Here is a 16,346-nt window from a genome sequence, read left to right on the forward strand (position 1 = left end):
CTATTGTGTCCGGGAGCGTTCAAAGATGAGGAAGAGAAGATCGACGTGTTTGTGAAAGGATTACCGGAAAGAATCCAAGAAGATATAAGTTCACACGAGCCCGCCTCCATACAACAGGCATGTAGAATGGCTCACAAACTAGTGAACCAGATTGAGGAAACAATTAAAGAACAGATGGCTGAAGAGGCCAATGTGAAGCAAGTCAAAAGAAAGTGGGAGGAAAACGGTGATAAGAATCACCAATACAACAACAACAGCAATTACAATAATAATCGCAACAATTATCCCAACAATCGCAATATCAATCGCAACTACAACAAACGGCCCAACAATAACAACAACAACAACAACAACAACAATAACAACAACAACAACAACAACTACAACTACAACAATCATCCCAACAACAATAACAACTGCAACAACAACAAAAATCAGAAGCAGCTATGCCAAAGGTGTGAAAAGTATCACTCGGGGTTCTGCACCAAATTTTGCAACAAGTGTAAAAGAAATGGTCATAGCGCGGCGAAGTGTGAGGTCTACGGACCAGGAGTTAACAGAACGAAAGGAACAAATGGTGTCAGAATGAGTAATTGTGGAGCAAGTAGTGTCGGAGCAAGTTATGCCAATGTAGTTTGTTATAAATGTGGAAAATTGGGCCACATTATTAGAAATTGCCCGAACCAGGAGAACACAAATGAACAAGGCCGCGGAAGAGTTTTCAATATTAATGCGGCAGAGGCACAGGAAGACCCGGAGCTTGTTACGGGTACGTTTCTTATTGACAATAAATCTGCTTATGTTTTATTTGATTCGGGTGCGGATAGAAGCTATATGAGTAGAGATTTTTGTGCTTAATTAAGTTGTCCATTTACGCCGTTGGATAGTAAATTTTTACTCGAATTAGCAAACGGTAAATTAATTTCAGCAGATAATATAAGCCGGAATCGAGAAATTAAACTGGGTAGCGAAATATTTAAGATTGATTTGATACCAGTAGAGTTAGGGAGTTTTGATGTAATAGTTGGCATGGACTGGCTGAAGAAGGTGAAAGCAGAGATCGTATGTTATAAAAATGCAATTCGCATTGTACGAGAAGAAGGAGAACCCTTAATGGTGTACGGAGAAAAGAGCAACATGAAGCTACATCTTATTAGTAATTTGAAGGCACAAAAACTAATACGAAAAGGTTGCTATGCTGTTCTAGCACACGTCGAGAAAGTACAAACTGAAGAAAAGAGCATCAATGATGTTCCCGTCGCAAAAGAATTTCCCGATGTATTTTCGAAAGAATTACCGGGGCTACCTCCACATCGATCTGTTGAATTTCAAATAGATCTTGTACCAGGAGCTGCACCAATAGCTCGTGCTCCTTATAGACTTGCACCCAGCGAGATGAAAGAACTGCAAAGCCAACTGCAAGAACTATTAGAACGTGGTTTCATTCGACCAAGCACATCACCATGGGGAGCTCCTGTTTTGTTTGTCAAGAAGAAGGATGGTACATTTAGGTTGTGTATTGACTACAGAGAGTTGAACAAACTTACCATCAAAAACCGTTATCCACTGCCGAGAATTGATGACTTATTTGAGCAACTACAAGGCTCGTCGGTTTATTCGAAGATCGATTTACATTCTGGATATCATCAAATGCGAGTAATGGAGGATGATATTCCAAAACTGCTTTTAGGACGCGTTATGGTCATTACGAGTTTATGGTTATGCCGTTTGGATTGACTAACGCACCAGCTGTGTTCACGGACCTTATGAACCGAGTGTGTGGGCTATATCTTGACAAGTTTGTCATTGTTTTCATCGATGACATACTTATTTACTCAAAGAATGATCAAGAGCACGAAGAACATTTGAGAAAAGTGCTAGAAGTATTGAGGAAAGAAAAATTGTACGCTAAGTTTTCAAAGTGTACATTTTGGTTGGAAGAAGTTCAATTCCTCGGTTACATACTGAACAAAGAAGGTATCCAGGTGGACCCGGTAAAGATCGAAACCGTTAAAAAGTGGGAAACCCCAAAAACTCCGAAGCATATACGTCAATTTTTAGGATTGGCTGGTTACTACAGAAGATTCATCCAAGATTTTTCCAAAATTGCAAAACCCTTGACTGCATTAACGCATAAAGGGAAGAAATTTGAATAGAAGGATGAACAAGAGGAGGCGTTTCAATTATTGAAGAAAAAGCTAACTACAGCACCTATATTGTCATTGCCTGAAGGGAATGATGATTTTGTGATTTATTGTTACGCATCAAAGCACGGTCTCGGTTGTGTATTAATGCAACGAACGAAGGTGATTGCTTATGCGTCTAGACAATTGAAGATTCATGAGAAAAATTATACGATGCATGATTTGGAATTAGGCGCGGTTGTTTTTGCATTAAAGACTTGGAGGCACTACTTATATGGGGTCAAAAGTATTATATATACCGACCACAAAAGTCTTCAACACATATTTAATCAGAAACAACTGAATATGAGGCAGCGTAGGTGGATTGAATTGTTGAATGATTACGACTTTGAGATTCATTACCACCCGTGGAAGGCAAATGTGGTAGCCGACGCCTTGAGCAGAAAGGACAGAGAACCCATTCGAGTAAAATCTATGAATATAATGATTCACACTAACCTTACTACTCAAATAAAGGAGGCGCAATAAGGATTTTTAAAAGAGGGAAATTTAAAGGATGAAATACCCAAAGGATCGGAGAAGCATCTTAATATTCGAGAAGACGGAACCCGGTATAGGGCTGAAAGAATTTGGGTACCAAAATTTGGAGATATGAGAGAAATGGTACTTAGAGAAGCTCATAAAACCAGATACTCAATACATCCTGGAACGGGGAAGATGTACAAGGATCTTAAGAAACATTTTTGGTGGCCAGGTATGAAAGTCGATATTGCTAAATATGCAGGAAAATGTTTGACGTGTTCTAAGGTCAAAGCTGAACATCAGAAACCATCAAGTCTACTACAACAACCTGAAATCCCAGAATGGAAATGGGAAAACATTACCATGAATTTCATTACTAAATTGCCAAGGACTGCAAGTGGTTATGATACTATTTGGGTAATAGTTGATTGTCTCACCAAGTCAGCACACTTCCTGCCAATAAGAGAAGATGACAAGATGGAGAAGTTAGCACGACTGTATTTGAAGGAAGTCGTCTCCAAACATGGAATACCAATCTCTATTATCTCTGATAGGGATGGCATATTTATTTCAAGATTCTGGCAGACATTACAGCAAGCATTGGGAACTCGTCTAGACATGAGTACTGCCTATCATCCACAAACTGATGTGCAGAGCGAAAGGACGATACAAACTCTTGAAGACATGCTACGAGCTTGTGTTATTGATTTCGGAAACAGTTGGGATCGACATCTACCGTTAGCAGAATTTTCCTACAACAACAGCTACCATTCAAGCATTGAGATGGCGCCGTTTGAAGCACTTTATGGTAGAAAGTGCAGGTCTCCGATTTGTTGGAGTGAAGTGGGGGATAGACAGATTACGGGTCCGGAGATAATACAAGAAACTACCGAGAAAATCATCCAAATTCAACAAAGATTGAAAACCGCCCAGAGTCGACAAAAGAGCTACGCGGACAGTAAAAGAAAAGATATAGAGTTTGAAATTGGAGAAATGGTCATGCTTAAGGTTTCACCTTGGAAAGGCGTTGTTCGATTTGGTAAACGGGGGAAACTAAATCCAAGGTACATTGGACCATTCAAGATTATAGATCGTGTCGGACCAGTAGCTTACCAACTGGAGCTACCTCAACAACTCGCGGCTGTACAAAACACTTTCTACGTCTCAAATTTGAAGAAATGTTTTGCTAAAGAAGATCTCACTATTCCGTTGGACGAAATCCAAATCAATGAAAAACTTCAATTCATTGAAGAACCCGTCGAAATAATGGATCGTGAGGTTAAGAGACTTAAACAAAACAAGATACTGATTGTTAAGGTTCGATGGAATGCTCGTAGAGGACTCGAGTTCACCTGGGAGCATGAAGATCAAATGAAGAAGAAATACCCGCATTTATTTCCAGAAGATACGTCAACACCTCCAACTGCTTAAAATTTCGGGACGAAATTTATTTAACGGGTAGGTACTGTAGTGACCCGAACTTTTCCATGTTTATATATATATTAAATGAAATTGTTATTTACATGATTAAGTGTTTCCAACATGTTAAGCAATCAAACTTGTTAAGACTTGATTAATTGAAATAGGTTTCATATAGACAATTGACCACCCAAGTTGACCGGTGATTCACGAACGTTAAAACTAGTAAAAACTATACGATGACATATATATGGTTATATATATAGTTAACATGATTTTATTATAAGTATGTATCTCATTAGGTATTTTAACAATGAGTTATATACATAAAAATGAGACTATTAATTTAAGAAACTCGAAAACGATATATATAACGATTATCGTTATAACAACGTCTTACTAGGTACATATGAATCATATTAAGATATTGATACACTTGGTTAATTATGTTAAATGATAAGTAAATATATTATTAAGTGTATTAACAATGAAATACATATGTAAAAATAAGACTACTAACTTAATGATTTCGAAACGAGACATATATGTAACGATTATCGTTGTAACGACATTTAACTGTATATATATAATACTAAGTAAAAATATGTGAAAGTGAGTTATAGTCACACTTTTAAAATGTAATATTTTTGGGATGAGAACACATGCAGGTTTTATAAATGATTTACAAAATAGACACAAGTACGTGAAACTACATTCTATGGTTGAATTATCAAAATCGAATATGCCCCTTTTTATTAAGTCTGATAATCTAAGAATTAGGGAACAGACACCCTAATTGACGCGAATCCTAAAGATAGATCTATTGGGCCTAACAAACCCCATCCAAAGTACCGGATGCTTTAGTACTTCGAAATTTATATCATATCCGAAGGGTGTCCCGGAATGATTGGGATATTCTTATATATGCATCTTGTTAATGTCGATTACCAGGTGTTCACCATATGAATGATTTTTATCTCTATGTATGGGATGTGTATTGAAATATGAAATCTTGTGGTCTATTGTTACGATTTGATATATATAGGTTAAACCTATAACTCACCAATATTTTTGTTGACGTTTAAAGCATGTTTATTCTCAGGTGAATACTAAGAGCTTCCGCTGTTGCATACTAAAATAAGGACAAGATTTGGAGTCCATGTTTGTATGATATTGTGTAAAAACTGCATTCAAGAAACTGATTTCGATGTAACATATTTGTATTGTAAACCATTATGTAATGGTCGTGTGTAAACAGGATATTTTAGATTATCATTATTTGATAATCTACGTAAATCTTTTTAAACCTTTATTTATGAAATAAAGGTTATGATTTGTTTTAAAAATGAATGCAGTCTTTGAAAAACGTCTCATATAGAGGTCAAAACCTCGCAACGAAATCAATTAATATGGAATGTTTTTAATCAATAAGAACGGGACATTTCACCTAAGAACGAACTAAGTGGACCCAAATCTTTCATGGAAAATTCTTTAGCCAATAACTCTATGAGTAAATCAGGGAGAGTAGTAGTAGAAGTTGTTAAGATGATGTCATCAACGTAAAGAAGTAGGTAGGCAATGTCAGTTCCTTTGTGATAAACGAAAAGCGAGTGGTCACATTCGCTATGTACGAAGCCTATGGTGGATACAAAATCGGTGAACCGTTGGTACCACGCTCTGGGAGCTTGCTTTAATCCATAGAGAGATTTCTTTAATAGACATACATGATCGGGATGTTTAGGATCCCGAAACCCCATAGGTTGATACGTATAAGCAGTTTCATTGAGATTTCCATGAAGAAAAGCATTTTTAACGTCAAGTTGATGTATAGACCACGATTTTGGAACTGCAATACTTAGAACCGTGCAAATGGTAGTCGATTTAACAATCAGACTAAAAGTGTCATGACAATCAACTCCTACTTGTTGTGATCGACCATCGCCAACCAACCTTGCTTTATATCTTTCGAAACTGCCATCAGACCTTGTTTTCTGTCGAAAAATCCACATGGATCGAATTACATGCATATGCGGTTGACGAGGGACAAGAATCCATGTTTTATTATCAACTAGTGCCCTGTATTCATCGGTCATAGCACGGTGCCAATTAGGGTCGGCCAAGGCGTGTTTGGGATTAGAAGGTAACGAAGAAATAGAAGTGGAGACATAAAGATTAAATGGAACTCGAGGTTTAAAAATACCATGCATTCCTCTTGTAGTCATGGTGTGAATAGGTGGATCATTGGGTGTGGAAGTAGGAGAATTGGGTTGGTGCATTTTGTGATGCAATGGCTGTGGGTGACGAATCTGAGGGGAGAGGTTGAGGCCCAACAGAAACTGGTGATCCAATGGACCGAGTAGATTTTATAGAAGAAGGAGAAGTGGTAGGCGAGTGAGAAATAGGAGTATTGGGTTGGGCAGTTGTCGGCCCATTAGAATGGATTGTATAGAATATAGGATTAAAGGAGTCTGTGAGAAATTCATATGAATTGGAGGGTGTTGGACTAGTGGTTGCATAAGGAAAGGATGTTTCATGAAATAAGACGTGTCGGGAAATTATTATCTTTTTATTAGAGAGGTCATAACACTTGTAACCCCGATGGTTGGTGGGATAACCGAGAAATATGCAAGGTGTAGAACGTGGTTGAAGTTTGTGTATTTTGGTGGATGGAATGAGAGGATAGCAGAGACATCCGAAAACTCGTAGGTGATCGTATTTTGGAGTGCGATGATATAAGAGTTGAGTGGGGGATAAATTTTGAATGAGTTTGTTAGGTAGGATATTTAGTAGATAAGTAGCATGTTCAAGAGCATGATGCCAAAATTGTGGTGGGACACAAGAATGAGATAAGAGAGTGTGAATTATATTATTAATTGCACGAATTTTTCTCTCGACTTTACCATTTCGGGATGAAGTGTAGGGACAAGAAAAATGGAACATCAGACCATTTTTGGTGCAGAATTGGTGGAAGGAATTGTTATTATATTCGGTTCCGTTGTCACATTGAATCGTTTTAATATTTGTACCAAATTGAGTTTGTACGAATTTATGAAAATTCACAATGTTGGATCCCTTGCATCAGTTGCTAGGATCTTTAGATCAAGGAACAAGCATCGATTAGCAATTTGAGCTTAAACAAGTGATAAGATGATGAACAAAGATGAACATGAACAAACAATGAATAAAGCAATGATAATCTGCTAATTATAACGAAGATTACATGTAATGATCAAGATAAATGATTACAATAACAATTACAAGAATCTAAGTTAATCACTTTGCCATTTCCATGGTGGTTGGATATCAATCCACCATGGATCCTCCCCACTATGAAGGTGAAGAGGAGGAGCACACACCTCACACACACTCAAGTGTTCTTGGTGGAAACCTCAACTCACAATGAACAAGGAAAACTCTATTAATAGTGCCTGTCCACTATCAGCTCACACGCACGGTTGAGCTTTCAACCGTACGGATGACAGTTATCACCCGTACGAGTGACTTCAGTCACTCGTATGACAGACCTATATTACACGTTTGGTCACATATGCTCCTGCGACATGAGTTTTCTAGTTCAATACTATCCTAGGTGTACAACATAGACCTAAACCATTTTCTAGTTCCATTTAGTGCACTAACTTCTCCCCCTTGGACATTGCTAACGAATCTTGCTGTCGATAATGAAAACACCTATTGCAATCTTTAGTCAGTCTCTGCAGTGGTACCGGGTCTACTTAGGTCTCGTTGCGTGGTCATAAGTCTTTAAAACAACGTTTAACCAAAATATGTCGCATTCATTTCAAATGTAAGGATGTTTCAAGGTTTACAAAAGTAGTTCAACGACTAGTTACATTACAACGTGTAATGTACAAATGAAACCTATGCGACACAATTTTAAAAGTAAGTCAAAAGATGCTCCAAATATGCATGTATACACGACATCCAAGCAAGTATCAAAAATAGAGTGCGGAAGCATGTATCACTTAGCGTTCATGGACCTGAGAAAAACATATAGAAAACTGTCAACTAAAAACGTTGGTGAAATCATAGGTTTAGTAAGTGAGTACGTAAGTAAGTAAGTAAGTTGAACCACAAGATATATAACGTTGGAGTAATAGTATGATCATTAAAAAAATGGTTATCACGAGCACCCAATTATCAAGGCTTAACTAACGTTACCCCATCACATAGTGTTAGAACATACACTTATTCTCGAAAATATATTTTATCTGCATAACGGTAGCGAACCGTCCAAATGAGGGTTTGTCAAACCCATATGGCCATACAACATAAGTTCTCGCTTACACCCGGTAAGTGTAACTAATGATAATCGAATTGAGGATTTTTGTTCTAATTCGTACATAGAATGTTTGTTTCCGTACTTGTGTTCACTTTGTAAAACGAAACGTTTATGTTTTCTCATCCCAAATGTATGTTTTAAAGAGTAAAAGTGGGACTATGATCTCACCTTGAGTGAACGAATGTAAAAGTACTTCACAAGTAAACGTGTGCAATAAATAATGCTAGTCTCGACCTAAACAATAGGTTGTATCAATATTGGTAAAAATGAAGTCGGTCAAAGTTGTTCAATTAGTCCTATGGCTCGTTACGACTCGATTATATTACATGTGAATCAAATTGTCACGTTTCATGCAAGGTACAAGTATAAAAGCGAGTTAAAACGATTGCATAAGTTTTTGGTTAAGTTTGATTAAAAGTCAACTTTGGTCAAGTCAAAGTCAACGAAAAAGTTAATACGTTCAGGTCGGGTCTTGAACTATTTTTCTGAGCTAATTATTCATATATAAGCATGTTAGAACAAGTTACATGTTAATCGGAGGTGCGTAGCATAGTTGGAATTAAACGAAAAAGTGCGAAGTTGAACAGCCCCTGAACACAGCTTATGTCGCGCAGCGACATTGGGTCGCCGCGCCGCGCCAATAGGCATGGCCTGGTGCCTGGGCTGATTCAATTGTTCAATTCTCAACCAAACTTCATTTAAACACAAATAACGAATCGTAAACACTTACAACGCATACCATACATCGTTGGAAAGGTAATTTAACGAGGAATGTAACTAAACACATTTTTTCAACCAAAATCATCATTTACAATAATCAAATCCAAGTTGAAAGTTCAGTAAATGTCCACCATAAATGCTTTCAAGTTCATAAATGTAATTTGATGATTCGGGAATTAAATGCACACATGTGATACGCCGTTTCATAGGTAATTAGGCATACCCTACAACTAAACACTTACAAACAACATTGCAAAGCATTCAATGCATTAAAAGTTCATTTTACTTCTATCAAACCCTAACTCAAAGTCACAAATTTAACAATTATGTTTATGATGCTTTTCCATGTCAACCTACATACCAAATTGAAGTTAGTGATGCTAGTAACACATTTAATACATGCACTTTTAACATCTAATAACATTTAAGCAACCAAATCTCAAGACCAAACACACCCATTTCAAGTTTAAGCTAGTTACATCTAAAAGACAAGAACAAGCATATAAATCACATATTCATGTTAGACTTGAGCCATAGACACTAATTAACGCACTTATAAGTTTAAAAGATCAAGAACAAGAAATTTAGTGTTTTTAGAAAATTACCCAAACGAGATGAAGTTGGTATGGAATCGAAGAGGAAATTGCAAGGATTCCAAATATGTAATTTGTTTTGATGAACACTTTCTAGATCGAAATTGGATGATGATTCTTTGATTTGGGTGTTGAGAGAAAAAGATGGAAGTATTAGAGAGGGAGGTGATGAATGAATGGAGGAGATAAGGTTTGACCATTTGACCTAGTCAAATCTTTAGCCTCTTGGCAAGTTTAGTCCCTCAAGTTTAAAAACGGGTGCGTAAATTAACCAAGCAAATTACCTTAAATACGTAGGGTAACGAGAGATGTTATAAATAATTAACGGACTTTAAAATAATTAAACGGAAAGTAAACGGAAAAAGACGAGATGTTACATTACCTACTCATTAAAAGAAATTTCGTCCCGAAATTAAGTAGGCGTAGTAGTCGTTGTTCCTTCCTCGAGTTCTTGCGTGCCCAACTCTATGAATAAGTGAGGATACTTTCTTTGCATTTGATCTTGTCTTTCTCAAGTAAACTCGGGTCCTCTCTTGGCGTTCCAACGAACTTTGACAATCGGAATTCGGCTTTGTTTTACGTTTTGACGGAGTGGTCCACAATTTCAACCAGTTCTTCCACAAAATGAAGTTTTTCATCAATAGTAAGCTCCTCGAGAGGGATGACGAGTTCGGGTTCGGCAAAACACTTCTTCAAATTTGATACATGGAAAGTAGGATGAACGGAGCTCAGTTGAGGCGGAAGATCTAAACGATAAACAACGGTTCTAACACGCTCCAAGATTTCGAAAGGACCAATATACCGCAGAATTAGCTTCCTACGTTTTTCGAAAAGAATTACACCTTTCCAAGGTGCGACTTTTAACATTACGCGGTCACCGACTTGGAATTCGAAGTCGTTGCATCTAACGTCGGTATAGCTCTTTTGACGACTGCGGGCCGTCCTAAGCCTATTTCGGATTTGAACGATCTTCTCGGTTGTTTTGTGAATGAGTTCGGGTCCGGTAATTTTCTTGTCACCTACCTTGGCCCAACAAAGAGGAGAACAACATTTGCGACCATATAAGGCTTTGAAAGGTGCGGCGTTGATACTCACGTGGTAACTATTGTTGTAAGAGAATTTGGCGAGTGGCAAGTGCTTGTCCCAAGCTTTTCCAAAGTCGATAACGCAAGCTCGTAGCATGTATTTCAAAGTTTGAATTGTGCATTCGCTTTGTCCATCGGTTTGTGGATGATATGCGGTGCTCATGTCTAAACGCGTTCTCAACGCTTCTTGTAAGGTACGCCAAAATCTAGAAACAAAACGACCATCTCGGTCAGAAATAATTGATAAAGGTACACCGTGACAGGCTACGATCTCTTTAATGTAAAGGTGTGCAAGTTTTTCCATTTTGTCGGTTTCCTTCATGGCTAGGAATTGGGCGGATTTGGTGAGACGGTCAACAATAACCCAAATGGTGTCATAACTGTAGTGACCCGAACTTTTCCATGTTTATATATATTAATTGAGATTGATATTTACATGATTAAATGTTTCCAACATGTTAAGCAATCAAACTTGTTAAGACTTGATTAATTGAAATATGTTTCATATAGACAATTGACCACCCAAGTCGATCGGTGATTCACGAACGTTAAAACTTGTAAAAACTATATGATGACATATATATGGATATATATATATAGTTAACATGATACTATGATAAGAAAACATATCATAAAGTATATTAACAATGAACTACATATGTAAAAACAAGACTACTAACTTAATGATTTTTAAACGAGACATATATGTAACGATTATCGTTGTAAAGACATTTAATGTATATATATCATATTAAGAGATATTCATACATGATAATATCATGATAATATAATAATTTAAAATCTCATTTGATATTATAAACATTGGGTTAACAACATTTAACAAGATCGTTAACCTAAAGGTTTCAAAACAACACTTACATGTAACGACTAACGATGACTTAACGACTCAGTTAAAATGTATATACATGTAGTGTTTTAATATGTATTTATACACTTTTGAAAGACTTCAATACACTTATCAAAATACTTCTACTTAACAAAAATGCTTACAATTACATCCTCGTTCAGTTTCATCAACAATTCTACTCGTATGCACCCGTATTCGTACTCGTACAATACACAGCTTTTAGATGTATGTACTATTGGTATATACACTCCAATGATCAGCTCTTAGCAGCCCATGTGAGTCACCTAACACATGTGGGAACCATCATTTGGCAACTAGCATGAAATATCTCATAAAATTACAAAAATATGAGTAATCATTCATGACTTATTTACATGAAAACAAAATTACATATCCTTTATATCTAATCCATACACCAACGACCAAAAACACCTACAAACACTTTCATTCTTCAATTTTCTTCATCTAATTGATCTCTCTCAAGTTCTATCTTCAAGTTCTAAGTGTTCTTCATAAATTCCAAAAGTTCTAGTTTCATAAAATCAAGAAGACTTTCAAGTTTGCTAGCTCACTTCCAATCTTGTAAGGTGATCATCCAACCTCAAGAAATCTTTGTTTCTTACAGTAGGTTATCATTCTAATACAAGGTAATAATCATATTCAAACTTTGGTTCAATTTCTATAACTATAACAATCTTATTTCAAGTGATGATCTTACTTGAACTTGTTTTCGTGTCATGATTCTGCTTCAAGAACTTCGAGCCATCCAAGGATCCATTGAAGCTAGATCCATTTTTCTCTTTTCCAGTAGGTTTATCCAAGGAAATTAAGGTAGTAATGATGTTCATAACATCATTCGATTCATACATATAAAGCTATCTTATTCGAAGGTTTAAACTTGTAATCACTAGAACATAGTTTAGTTAATTCTAAACTTGTTCGCAAACAAAAGTTAATCCTTCTAACTTGACTTTTAAAATCAACTAAACACATTTTCTATATCTATATGATATTCTAACTTAATGATTTAAAACCTGGAAACACGAAAAACACCGTAAAACCGGATTTACGCCGTCGTAGTAACACCGCGGGCTGTTTTGGGTTAGTTAATTAAAAACTATGATAAACTTTGATTTAAAAGTTGTTATTCTGAGAAAATGATTTTTATTATGAACATGAAACTATATCCAAAAATTATGGTTAAACTCAAAGTGGAAGTATGTTTTCTAAAATGGTCATCTAGACGTCGTTCTTTCGACTGAAATGACTACCTTTACAAAAACGACTTGTAACTTATTTTTCCGACTATAGATCTATACTTTTTCTGTTTAGATTCATAAAATAGAGTTCAATATGAAACCATAGCAATTTGATTCACTCAAAACGGATTTAAAATGAAGAAGTTATGGGTAAAACAAGATTGGATAATTTTTCTCATTTTAGCTACGTGAAAATTGGTAACAAATCTATTCCAACCATAACTTAATCAACTTGTATTGTATATTATGTAATCTTGAGATACCATAGACACGTATACAATGTTTCGACCTATCATGTCGACACATCTATATATATTTCGGAACAACCATAGACACTCTATATGTGAATGTTGGAGTTAGCTATACAGGGTTGAGGTTGATTCCAAAATATATATAGTTTGAGTTGTGATCGATACTGAGATACGTATACACTGGGTCGTGGATTGATTCAAGATAATATTTATCGATTTATTTCTGTACATCTAACTGTGGACAACTAGTTATAGGTTACTAACGAGGACAGCTGACTTAATAAACTTAAAACATCAAAATATATTAAAAGTGTTGTAAATATATTTTGAACATACTTTAATATATATGTATATATTGTTATAGGTTCGTGAATCAACAGTGGCCAAGTCTTACTTCCCAACGAAGTAAAAATCTGTGAAAGTGAGTTATAGTCCCACTTTTAAAATCTAATATTTTTGGGATGAGAATACATGCAGGTTTTATAAATGATTTACAAAATAGACACAAGTACGTGAAACTACATTCTATGGTTGAATTATCGAAATCGAATATGCCCCTTTTTATTAAGTCTGGTAATCTAAGAATTAGGGAACAGACACCCTAATTGACGCGAATCCTAAAGATAGATCTATTGGGCCTAACAAACCCCATCCAAAGTACCGGATGCTTTAGTACTTCGAAATTTATATCATATCCGAAGGGTGTCCCGGAATGATGGGGATATTCTTATATATGCGTCTTGTTATTGTCGGTTACCAGGTGTTCACCATATGAATGATTTTTATCTGTATGTATGGGATGTGTATTGAAATATGAAATCTTGTGGTCTATTGTTACGATTTGATATATATAGGTTAAACCTATAACTCACCAACATTTTTGTTGACGTTTAAAGCATGTTTATTCTCAGGTGAATATTAAGAGCTTCCGCTGTTGCATACTAAAATAAGGACAAGATTTGGAGTCCATGTTTGTATGATATTGTGTAAAAACTGCATTCAAGAAACTGATTTCGATGTAACATATTTGTATTGTAAACCATTATGTAATGGTCGTGTGTAAACAGGATATTTTAGATTATCATTATTTGATAATCTACGTAAAGCTTTTTAAACCTTTATTTATGAAATAAAGGTTATGGTTTGTTTTAAAAATGAATGCAGTCTTTGAAAAACGTCTCATATAGAGGTCAAAACCTCGCAACGAAATCAATTAATATGGAACGTTTTTAATCAATAAGAACGGGACATTTCAGTTGGTATCCGAGCGTTGGTCTTAGAGAACCAGAAAATTTGCATTAGTGTGTCTTATATAGTTTGTTAGGATGCATTAGTAAGTCTGGACTTCGACCGTGTTTTCTTTAAAAATGATTGCTTAACATTTTTGTTGGAAAGTATATATTTTTAACATATGAATATTATGTGATATATTAATCTCTTAACGTGTTTGATATTATGTGATAGATGTCTACCTCTAGAACAAGTCCCATTGACTCACCTAATAATAATGAAGAGTCAAATGTAAATTGGAATGATTTGTGGACTGATTCACAAGTTCCCGAAGAGGAACCGGAAGAAGAGTCGGAACCGGAAGAAGAATCGGAACCGGAAGAAGAATCGGAACCGGATGAAGAAATAGAACCGGTGGGGGAAATAATAAAATGGTTAAGTAAAAGAAAATCCTCAACCAACCGACCAAAGTTAATTATGGTCAATGGTGTTTCCGCCAAGGAAGCAAAATATTGGGAGGATTACCAATTCTCCGATGAATCGGATTCCGACGAGAATTCCGATGATGTTATAGAAATTACCCCAACTGAATTTAAAAAGGCAAAAGAAAATAATAAGGGAAAGGGCATAAAAATAGAGAAATCTAATTCCAACCCCGATGAACTTTATATGTATCGTCAACCCCCGAAGTCCTTAAGTTGTAACAATGACCCGGGAACCTCTAAACCACCAGGTTTTTCTAAACCAATGTGGACAACGACGGCTCGTATTAGGGAAACATCATATATCCCTAGAAACTTGGCAAAACGAACCAAAACCGAAGAAGAAGAAACGAGCGAGTCAGAATAAGATAGTTGTATTCGTGTGGTGTAATATATGTAATATAGTGTTCTTATGCTTTATGATATATGTAAAAATTGCTTGTATTAATAAGTATTTTTTTATGAATCTAACTCTTGTCTATTTTACAGTTTAAAAACACAAAATGGATAGACAACCCAATATTTTAAGAGACCTACCCGGAGACATGATTGATGAAATCTTGTCTAGAGTCGGCCAGAATTCTTCGGCACAACTATTTAAGGCGAGATCAGTTTGTAAGACATTCGAAGAACGTTCCAAGAATGTCTTGGTTTATAAGAGACTTTCGTTTGAAAGATGGGGGATATCACATTGGGAAACCCATAAGTTACGATGTGTTTACTTTGACGCATATATTGCGGGGAACCCAAATGCTATTTTACGCAACGGGTTAAGAAATTATTTTGACTCAATATATCCGAATATTGGACTTCGTGATTTAGAAAAAGTGGCTAACATGCAACATAAAGAAGCATGTTATGCTTACGGATTAGTAATGTTCGCTTCTCACCAAAGTGAGAACAAGAACATCGGGCTACAACTATTAAACAAAACGTTTCCACAAGTGACGGAGTCGGTAATTGGGGTAAGAAATGAGGTTTTTAGATTATTACGGGACTGTTGGACATTACGTAACCCTCGTCCCTTTGATGACGTTACAATACGCTGTCTTATCAACGGCCATAACGGTTATGTTGCACAAGACCAAGGATGGGAAGTAGTCCTAGTAAAACCAGAATGCATGACTTGTTTCTGGACGTATGAATTACGTGTCTTTATTGCCTTTGCTGAACGACTTGTGTACTAGCTAGAATTGTCTTCACAACTATCTTGTATCAAAGTTAATGTGTGCTATATTTCATGCTTTATGTAAAATAAGCGGTATTGTAAGTTTGTAAAATATTGTATAAAAGTTTGAACGCGAAATATTATTATAATCAGTTTTTCATATAGAATTGTAGTAGTTGAATTGTATATTAGCTACTAAGTATGAACTTAACGGGTAGGTACTGCCCGAATTTAAACTTATAAAACGCTAATATGAAGAAAAAGCTTTTATAAATGAGTTCATATTATGCTACGAAATACTATTA

This window comes from Rutidosis leptorrhynchoides, chromosome 3 (genome assembly GCF_046630445.1).
Source record: "Rutidosis leptorrhynchoides isolate AG116_Rl617_1_P2 chromosome 3, CSIRO_AGI_Rlap_v1, whole genome shotgun sequence".
Lineage (NCBI taxonomy): Eukaryota > Viridiplantae > Streptophyta > Magnoliopsida > Asterales > Asteraceae > Rutidosis > Rutidosis leptorrhynchoides.